Below are 11,511 nucleotides of genomic sequence, written 5' to 3' on the forward strand. Positions count from 1 at the left end.
CTCAGACCCAAGGTGTGTGGTGGAATGTACAAAAAAGAGGATCTGAATCAAATTCCTGTGTGTGTCTCTTTTACAGAGGAAGGAGTAGGTTATTGAGCCCTCCTATCTTAGGTCTCAGTGCCCAACCATTTTAACATCCAAGAGTAAGAGAAGAGTTATGATGAGTCTTGAAGTACTGTTTTCAGAAAAAAAAAAAAAGTGCCTTCCTAATGCCTCTGCACTTGAAGCATATGTTTTAATTTATGAAATTTTCCACATATAGGAGTATACCATACATTTTCATTCTGGAGAGCTTACTACCAAGAAAATAAAAAAAAGAAAAAATAAAAAAAAAAAAGAAAAAGCAACAAACAAATCCCAAGCCAACGATACAAGGAACCCCAGCACACTAAAGGAAAAAAAAATCTGACAGCATGGAAGTGACTTCAGGGAAAGTGAGACCAGGTGCCTGGCTGCTTAGTGAGGTATTGTCACCCAGTCTGTCCTTGGTTCAGCAAAGCACTCAGATGAATCTTTAAGTCCCATTTACTCCAGCAGGCCATTAAGCTTGGATTTATATTGGACTTTCTGTAAGAGGTGCTGAAGAAACTCATAGTACTGCCTCCCCCATAGTGATGTGGGGAGAAACCCGATTAAAACTGATGTAAGACACTTCTAGAGAAAGCCAAGTACTCTGTACAGTGAGCTTTATTGATCTCATAAAACTCAAGAACTCTGTTAGCCAGCCACATTTTTTTTTGACTGCCATTATCTACTATTCACATATCTAAAGCCATAGAACACTCTGGCATTAAGTCCCAGCATTTAAAGTACTCCATAAAGGAAGCATTAGGACTCTCTCCAGCTACATAAACCTTGCCTCTCATTTGGATATGTCTAAGAGCATTTAAGCTGCCAAAGGTTACTCTGCCTGCTGATTGCCTGATGCTGTTACACCATCCCACAAAGGTAACAAGGCTGGAGAGCTTCTGCAAGTGGTTACTGCAACCCTGGGTCATACTCCAGGATAACCTCTGCCTTCTCCATCACCACTGACCACTCTTAGATAGCTCCCTAACAGCTGAGCAAGGAATCAACCACTTCAAGTTTTAAAGTTGTGCTGCTTTTTGGAGAGTACTCAGGCACGGGAGATTTCCGAGTTGGCAATATGGAGAAAAATAAGGCTGTAGTATAAATACCACTATAATTATATTTATTCACTTACAGAGGAACTCAAATTTGTTTCACTGCTCTTGTCCTGGTTGTTCAGGAGAGCTAACTAATTCCTCATACTGACAGATTTCAGCTTCAGCTGAAATCAGATACTGCAGGAAATGAATTGGCATTATGTGTGTGTGGAAGGGTTGCTCAGGAGGGATCTATGTTTATTAAAGCACTGTCTGGCAATTCTCGTTGAGTGTCTTTATAACTTGTAAATCTTTAATTCAAGAGAAGATTCTAAATAAAGTAAAAAATACAATGGGATTTACAGCTTCATGCAGCTATCCATCTCCAATCCTATAATTCATTCTTAGGTGGTGACTTGCATGATTCTGGCCTGATTCTACAACCTATTCATATGCAAATACATATGTTCATATTAATAACTGTTTAAAACCAATGCTATTTTATTACAAGGTTTATACATTTCAGAATCAGACCTCTGAGATAAAGGAAGTATTGTTTGCAGATGAAATGGTCATGACAGCAAAGTATTATTTAAACTTAAAAGCCCAAATAGGAGACTATGAATTAATTTTTCTCACGTGGGGAAAAAAAAGCAAATATTGCGTTTCTAAGATAATAGAATTAAAATAAAAATTCATTTGAATTTAGAGGCATAAAAGTATGCCTTGGAGGGGTATGAAGTGGTCATGTAGTCCATGTCTCTGTTGAGGACTGGCTTGTACTGAGAGAGGATGAAAGAAAAACTTTGCCTGGTCTTAAGTTCACTAACATAAAATACACTTTTACTAGTTGGTGATTAGCTCTTACATTCTTAAAAGATAAAGACAGCTATTTAACTGTATGGCTGATAAAGCAGGTCATCAGCATGTGATTTCTTTGAATATTTGGGTTGTTTTTTAGTATGTACAATGCTTTTCAACTTCTGAACCAAAGAGAATTTTCTTAAGTGAGTGTCTTAGTATGGAAAACTTATAGTAGGCAGGCGATTGTATTTTAATTTGTGTATAATTATTAGTATTTATTCCACTAAATAAGTTAGACTCTCTCACTTGGCAATATTATCAGTTATTCAGAGCAGATAATTTATGAGAAAATACAGATTATGTGTGGGATAGAATAACTATTAGTATCTAAAAACATAGCTTTGTTGAAGAAAAAGTAATTTGGAATAAATTTAAATTTGTCTCTAATGCCAGTAAAACCTTCTCCCTAGGAAGAGCTTGTTCTATGGCAATCAGCTTCTCTTCTAAGCCTGGAAAGAAAAACAATTTCTCACTCCCACTAGGCTGAATACTGAAACACAGAATTTTCACCTCCCCACCATTGCTGATCCAGTCTCTGGAATAAATTAAACTGTAGCAGCTTTAAAAAGGGAGGGCTCACAGTGACTGAGCCTGCTCAATGATTTGCTTGAAACCGACTTCTTGGCACCAATTTTTTTTTTGAGATGCTCTTTACATTGTTAAAAGGATTAATAATACCAAATATTGCTAGTTAATTTCTCCAGAGTCCTTAAAGGGTGGAAACAGTGCATAGATGAGGCAGAGTCCTTTACAACTCTTAGTATTCAAAACCCTGCTGGGTACTCATAGTCTTTAAAATGTCTGCTTTTAATTATGCACATTGCCTTTCTGCCAGATAGCAGGTGGAATAGCTTTTAATTCAAGTGGGAGCTAATATAAACTCCTCTCAGCAAAGTCTCTTCTGGAGGATTCTCTTTCAAGGCAGCCAGTGTCAAGCTGAGACTCTAAGTGCATGCAGGAGAATATTTTCTTTTCACTTAATTGCTCAAGACACAAGGTCTTCTCCTGTGCACTGATAAAATTCAGTAAAACCTGAACTTCCCCTGCTTCTTTGTTATCTCAGTGTCTGCACTCTACTTGAGTGAAATAACACTATGTCTTTGTACCCAGGCTGGCATAACTAATGTAGACCTGCCGTTTGTCCTCATCCTTTGTCACCCTCAATTGAATCAGTCAGGGAAACTTTTTCCCCTTTTATGGCATTTTTTTCCCAGGTTTTCCCTGTGTTGTCTATAGAGAGAATGAACACAGCTGCATACGCAAGCGTGACTGAAAATCAGACACTCAAACTCCCTGTTTCGTTACAAGTTTGCATGTGCCAAAGGGCTTTTGTGCACAAGCTACTTGTTGACAGATGTAAGGAGGTAGAGGTTTGAAAATTCCTGAAGATATTATTACACTATACCAAGAATATCTGTCAACAATCAGGAGAAATCCTGCTGACACAGGGTCTGCTCCTCCAAAATGACTTACAGAACTTAGGTGAACTTTAGTTAAAGAAGATGCAGCTTACTTAAAGACTAAAAGAACACTAAATTTTTCAAGTTCTGATTCAAGAAAAGCCTTAAATATGTGTCTAATTGCTTTTCCAAGTAAGTGTAAATTGAAATAAAACCCCATCCAAATCAAAATAATCTAATACCCCCAATCTCCCATAAACCTCTCATCCCCTTGGTTTCATCTACAACTAGTTCCTCTGGCCTGAATGGGAGAGATCTTGTACAAAGATAGCATGTGCATAGAACAGCTTTAAAAAGTGTTAATGTTTGTCTTTAAAATGAAAAATATAGGATACTTTCACTCATTAATTGGATTTTACTATGAAAACTATAATTGCCAATCCCACTTGTATCGTTTTGACTCTATTATTAAGTACAGGATAGCAGTTTTTCCAGTTCAAGGCCTTGGGTTTTTTGCAGTCAAAGCAAGAACAACCCTTGAGTCCATAAAAGCAGCAGATACTCTACACCACAGACTTATTTTTTGTTCAAGAAGCATCTTTCACCAGAAAAGGTGAGTCTTCTGGTGCTATTAAGGTGGTAATTAAGAAGAATGCATTCAGGAGCTGACTATCTCTGAAAGGTGTCTGAAATATAAGTAGAAGAACAGCAAATATAAATGGAGAGGAGACTAGAAAAAATAAGAAGGAAGGAGACTATCTGCATTTTGTTCAGCAACTGTAACAACAGTTCTTAAGTTCAGTGTCTTAGAAGTTATTAAATTTCTTTCCCAAACTCTTAAAAAAGTCAACTTTTATAGAGGTATTAACATTTCTAAGATCAAGTGTCCAGCTCCTCAGCTATTGTGCAGAGATGTCACTGTCAATTTTCAGTAGTTGGAGATGTAGGCAAAAAAATCAAAGTGGAGCTTAAGTGGGGTGTAAGATGGGTATAAGCCCTTTGCAAAGCCTGAGGAACAGCTGGCATGCAATGTAAGCATTGTTCAACCAGCGTGTAACAATCCTGTGTCTGCTCCTCTTACATGAACACCCCCTGAAGAGCCTGTTAATCCCTGCCCTGACACTGACCACCAGAAACAGTACCAGCATCATGAACAGGGTGACTGAAGCATGCACAGGGCTCTGAAAATACTTACATGTGATAGTGAAACCTAACAAACTAAAAAATAACCCACTATGAAACACGTGGAATAGGATAGTAGGGGTGGTTCCGCAGCTCCTAAAGTCTTTCTCTTTAGCACTGTGACAAGGGTTGGACTCGATGATCTCTGAGGTCCCTTCCAACCCAGCCAATTCTATGATTCTATGATTCTATGAAAAATTTGTATGACTTAATTTGTAAGACTCCTCCAAAGGCAGGCTTGACTCCTGAATGCATTTTGCGCACAAGATGCCTCATATAGAGACTGTGTTCATTTAGGTAGCTATTAAAAACTATGTATAACTGCTAAAGAAAAAAATCAGTTAAATGTGTGAAAACAAAATCAGACCAGGTGTATACAGCACTTACGATGGCATTCAATATTCCTTGAGGCTAGTGGTTTACTACCATTTCAGAAATCATCTATTACTATAGTACCTGAGCACTCAATATAAGTACAGATGTAAAAAATTTAGGAAGAGTACTATGTGCCCAAATTGTTTCAAAGCATGTTCCAGTGCAAAGATTTTTCAAATGTGTCCAGTTCATACTTCTGGTAATAAGAGGAGATACGTTCTTTGACATTAAAAACCCAGTTGAAAGTGACTCATTAATTTTAAGGATTATTTACACTTGAAACAACCTTTAAGTGAGTCCCACAAATTGCTCCCATCTTTCTCCCTGTTATACTGAAATTATAGTGTGTTAAGAGTTATCCCATGGTCTAAGAAAAATTCAGGCCCAATATAGTGATAAAATATCAGCTTTCCTTAAGAACTACTCTAGTCCTATCAAAGTGAAGCAGAGATAAAGTTTTAATGTAATCAACTTGAAATGTTGTGTTTTGTTTGTTTTGGGTTTTTTTTATGTTTGGTTGGTTGTTTGTTTTTTCTCTGTCTTGGTTTAAGTTAAAACTATAATGGTATTTGATTTTTTTTTCAAAGACATGTAATTGTCCAGATCATAAAGATGGACAAAAGGCATAATGGAAGGAATGTCTTCTCACCTGTCTTTCCCAAAATGTGCTGGCAGGCAAGTATGATATTTGAGACAGTTTCAAAAGAATGCTTCTCTTCTCAAATAAAAGGAAGCTTTATTCAGACACTCTTTTTAATTCCGAATTCCAGAAGGGGCTGTGCATATAACACTCTCAGAAGCTGGGCTGGATTGAAATGGAAATATTGGAGCCAGCACATGTGTTGCTACTCCTTTTGGCTCTATAATTAAATAAAAAAGATCATTATTAAATCTGCTAAAGGGCTCAGTTCTGCATGGTCCCTTGTGATCTGAAACTCCAGGAGGGTAATGAAGTTGTGAGTGCTCTGCCTTTTCTGGGAATACCCATATGGTACCTGACAAGCACACAGCTTCCTGACATCTGCTTAAGCAGCAGTACCTGCAAAGATGTGACACTGCTTGAAGTACTGGGAGAGTGCTGGAATCCAACTCTTTAAAGATGAACATCACAAATATCCCAATATATCAAGCAGCTCCTGACATCTGGAGACAGGAGAACTGCTTAACATTGCAGTACTGGTAAGAACAAGCACAGAAATACATCTTGAAATTTAAGTGGAAACAGACACAAGAATACATCTTGCTCAGATTTACCCTCCAAATTTCCAGTCACTGCAGAGGGTTGCAAACAAATTTGTTGCCTTTGTAGGAAGCTGTTCAAGGCCAAAGGATAAGCTCTGATAATTAATCTGACTCAAAAATTACTTCCTTAAGATTTTTTGGGGGGAGAAAGTAGCAAAAGCATCTAATGTAGTCACAAAACTTAAGATAATATTTACAGAAGTCACTGAAAAATTTAAGATTTACCAGCATATTTTAGTATGGGTAAACTTTAGGAAAAAAATTTTCACAAAAAGAGTGGTCAGACACTGGAAAAGGCTGCCCAGGGAGGCTGGAAGTGTCTGAGGTGGGATAGAGGGTCTGAGGTGGATTGAGTCACCATCCCTGGTTGTGTTTAAGGGTTCTCTAGATGTGGTGTTGGAGAATATGGTTTAGGAGAGAACTTTGTAGAGTAGGGATGATGGTTGAACTCGATGACCTCAAGGGTCTTTTCCAACCTAAAAGAATCTATGATTCTGTGATCTTTTTGGTTTTGATTTCCCACACCTTTATCCGTTAAGAAAGTTGGGAGTTTTCACAGAACATACCCAGACTCTGTGAACCTGCATTTCTTTTAAAATAATAACAAAAATTTCTATGAAAAAAACAAAGACTTTCAGCTAAGAAATATTTTTTTTTCCTGTTGGCAAATTTAAATTTTTGATGTTTTCCTTATGGCTGCTAGCATCTTGGCTTAATTTTTTTTTTAAAAAAAAAACACCTTACATTTGATTTTGTAATGAAAAGATAACATTTTCAATTGAAAATTTTCTGGTGAACATCAGTAGTTTTCAGCAGAGAGTGAAGATTTTCTCTCTTGCCCTGTTCATATCTGTTCTGTGATTGGTGTTCTCTCTCCCAGTGGAAAGAAGGGAGAAATAAGGATAAAGACATGGAAATCAGAATCAGTCCAGTAAGAATGGCTTTGCTACACCCCAGCTTCTCACTCCACCCCTCTAATGAAGTTTCTGTGACCTCATGGCTTTCCTCTCTTCTGGTTTCCCATCACACCTTTACTTCCACACTCATGCCTTGTTTGTACCCATTACCAGTGGAAGAGCTGAGCTCCATCCAGTCCTGCCCTGCAACAAGACTGACCTTCATTATCCTGAGTATGTTATGCTATTAAACTATTCAAAATTATCATCAATTTACATGGCTCTGTCCCTAGATAATTTGTAATCTGACTGCATTCCAACCAGATTTTAAGAAAAGTGGTAAAGAATGGTTTTCTACAGTTCTGTTTTGGTTCAGGGCTGTAGGATGACTTTGAAGCAAACCCCTGTGTATCCCTACTTGCTGTGCTCTGTTTCTGTTCTCATAGTGGTTTCAGTACTTGTGGATATGTTTCATTTCCACCACCTAAGGCATATGATCTGTTCCAGTTGCACAGCAAATGTATTCCAGCCCCTAATGGAGACAACAACCCAGAGTCCAATGTGTCTTTTTTGGCAGATTGAGACAGATTGAACGGAGTTGGTTAGTCCAGCAACCCAGACTAAATTTAGTCCAAGGTAAAACCACTTTGCATACAATGCATACAATTTACATCTACGGAGCTGGGCATCATATTTCAGAATTGGCTGAATAATTTCTTCCCTATTGGGGAGCTAAAGCTTTCAATTTAAAACATGCTAAAACCTTCAATAACAATGACATGATTACTCTTATTAAATCTCCATTATTTTTATTATAAGTTTGCTTCTGAACAGTTATTACTCTGTAAAGCACTTTTATAGTAATCACTAAAATCCTTGTCAAAAGGTGCATTTTACTATGCATTAACCTTGTCTTCTTTCCCTGTGTTCAATTCATTAGCACAATTTCCTGATGCAGTTGGCTGGCACCAGGCATCTAAGTATCAAGGGGCAGGCTCTGCTCTGCTTTATTCCTTCCAGTGCTGCCTAAGAATTGAGTAATTTATCTGGTTGTACTTCTCTATCTATTGGAAGCCTTTCCTCTCACCACTCCTTCCAGCTCCTAATGTTCTTGTCTTGTTAATCCTTATCTTTTCCTTCTTTTTCTTTTGTGGATTTTTATGCAGTTACACTCTCCATCAGTGAGATAAAAAGTCTACAGTGTCATTTTAAGTCCCTTTTGTGATGGAGACTGGTTGACATTAGCCACTTCACCAGTGAGTTTTACTGAGCCAGTGAAACAAGGTCATACAGAGCTCCTCCTTCCAAGCTTTCTTTTCCCTCAAAAGAAAACCACATAAACCTGGAAAATAAAACATATGGAAGCTCTATGCACATCACCGTTTTAATTCACACACAAATTAATGACGTTAAAAAATAAACTTTAGGAGTCCCTGTCTCAGTTCCTGAGTACATGCAGTCATTGTGCAAGGTTTTTTTTTTCTGTGTTTTCCTAGAGAAGTTCTCAAAAGCTTTCAGAAATATATGTAAGAAGGAGCTGGTTTTCTCTTATAAGACACATCAGCTGTGTTTTTCCAACTTTTATTTAAGGATGAGGCATCAAGTCTCCTGAAAAGCTTCCTTCTTCACCAATTAAGCATCTGCATGTTCTTTCCTCATGTAAATATGGTTGTCTGTGGCATATATCACACTTCAAAAATCTTCATGATAAAGATCTGTTCTTTTTACCATTCAAGGTTGCTGCGACTTATTACTTGTAGCTGAACAGGCAGGTGATCTGCATAAAGAATCAAGGCTCAAGAAGTAGAAAAGCTAAAAGCAATCCCACTCTTGTGTTCTGATTGCAGCAGCAACTCAGAAGTTTTGGTGCTGTACGGAGGCAGCCCAAAGCAGCAGGATTCAGCAGTCTAAGCACAAGAATGCTGTGTTACTGGAATTGCCTTTCAATAGCTGTGACATCCATGCAGGGTTGGAAGCACTGGCAAAGGTCCTATGAGAAACCTGTGTCCTTCTGGATCAGCAATTAGAGGCCAGGTGGGATATCAAGGGCACCTGAAATTTCCCTAAGCACTTGTGTTTTGGTAACTGAATCAGTACAGAAATGCAGCACTGCTATTCCAGGAGGCAGGATTCTGATTAAACTTACACTGATGCCACTTCTGATAAGGGTAATGAGATAAGGACCAGTTTTTTGAACTCCATAGGCTGAACAGAATTATCGTGAAAAGTGAATAGGTAAACCATGTTGCTGTTTCACCAGATTTCGAAACATATAAAGCAACTTCTTTTCTTCTTTGAAATCATTATACTTTATAAAAAGTGATTCCTAATCTTGTTCTAATTTTCCACTTTTGTTTCTAATGTATTAAGACAATTTTACTGTGCTTTAAGCATCCCTCTAGAATTGTGAAGACTGGGAGACATTCTTTCCCTCTGTTGATGCTCCAGGACATACAGAGTTTTAGGAGATACAAGTTAGGAAGACATAAATTGCAAAACCTAAAATATGAAACATTAAAAAAACCTACTTGCCTTTGCAACACTAGAGTTAGTAGTGCTGTGTCAATAAAACATGATTTTGTGTAGTTTAAGGCTTAGAAGAACTGGTTGCATTAGAATATAGTTTTCTGGAAAATTTCCATGTTTTATGGAAATCTTAGCAGACTTATTTTAATTTTTGATGTTGCTGCTGTCTATTAGTAAAGTGTAAATAAGTGACTACAGTGGAGTGAAAGCAGGTCTAATTAAGCATCACATCTGATTGTGATTTGATTGTTTCAAGAAGATGCATAATAGTTTTCATAAGTCTTGGGTTGGTAGCCTCCACTTTCGGCTTTGAACTTACTACCTTTGTGATGGAACTACAAATGAAATTAATGAAGCTGATAATTCATGATAGCACAAACTTCCATTCTAAAATGCAAAAAAAAAACCAAAACAAAAAGTTTAATTATCAATGAGAAAAAAAAAGTTAAAAATGTTGATTACTAAAGCCTTCATTGTTCAGTCTTTTTCTTTTCTGATTTCCCTTCCTTGAAAGAAGTGGAGTAAGTGAACAAGTATTACCTTGTGTACCTTTGTGGCAGTAAGATGTATTTTCTAGATGCAGCTAATCTAGCTCTCAAAGGTAGTTGCTTTGTGTTTGAAGCTTGAGATCCCCTGCTGGTTGGTTAGATCTTGAATCAGTGCCTTCTGAAGGACAGCAAGAACAATCAGAATTAGTAACACTAGAAACCTGTATGATTTAGAAGTTTTAGGAAAACTACAGAGGGTTAGGTGATGAAACTCAGTAACTCCCTAACTCCCTGGCCTTATAACGTCTTCCTTGCTACCAGTGTTTGTAGCAGGAAACCATTTTATCAGGCAAGTGGCCCTGACAAAGAAGGGTCACTTGATGGTAATCTAATCTCTGAAAGAGAGAGTGTTTCCAGTTGCAGGGAAGATGAAAATTATTGTTTCTCACAGAGAAAATTAAATAGGGACCAAAACAATCTACTTGGAACTAATCATAAAAGAAACTAAAAATGAGCAGAATCTACTATTACACTGCTATTTGAAACTGCACTGGAAATAGTGATAGCTGTTTAAAAAAACCAAAACCAACTTCCATTAAAATTAATTCCTCAGGTTGCTAACTTGCCTAATACTGCCTAACTCCAAGAAGAGATAAAGTTATCAATCAGACTTGTGTTACTTTTCATCTGTTGACAGCTTTTCTGTTGCAGAAAATATTTTTCCTTTTGATTGTGCTTTTTTCCATTGATGGCTTGGGAATACCATGAAGGTCAAATCTTAGTGTAAGGTATGTGATTTCACAAATGTGGTGGTTTGGGAAAGCTGGTATCATTACTGTCTTTCTGCTCTTGCCACCATTGAATCACATTTCTGACCACTATAAAAAATTTATATCATCATCTCTACATGGTCTTACTCTTCACACATGATTTACTTGTCTTCAGCACAGAGGCTTAAGAGTATGGCTCTAAGTATAACATCCAAGAAATCTGTTAAATGTAGCATGCTATTTTAATGCTCCATCACTTACTTTTTTACTAGCTAGTATGCCACCTTGCTATTGCATCAATGAATTATTTTATGCCGCCTTCATGTAACACAATGCAGCACAGTTAGAAGAAAAATAGTAGTCTACAAATTGGCTGTAGCACACAGGCCAAACTGGTGCCATATAATTGTAAAAGCAGTAATACTCTGCTGGCTAGAAGAGGAGTAGCTTCAGTTTTGATGTATGCCTTTTTCCCAATTTTTATTTAGTTTTGCTTAGAATAGATACTTTACTTCAATCATGTCTTTTTCTTAAAGCTGAAGCTTTAGGCTTTCTGCATGGAATTAACAGTAACAGCCTTGAGGGCTAAGGCAAATATTCAAAGCAGAAATCTGGGAGAATGAGAGCTGGTAAGGCAGTCAGCTCAGTTAAAATGGAAAGTC

This window comes from Calypte anna, chromosome 1 (genome assembly GCF_003957555.1).
Source record: "Calypte anna isolate BGI_N300 chromosome 1, bCalAnn1_v1.p, whole genome shotgun sequence".
NCBI lineage: Eukaryota > Metazoa > Chordata > Aves > Apodiformes > Trochilidae > Calypte > Calypte anna.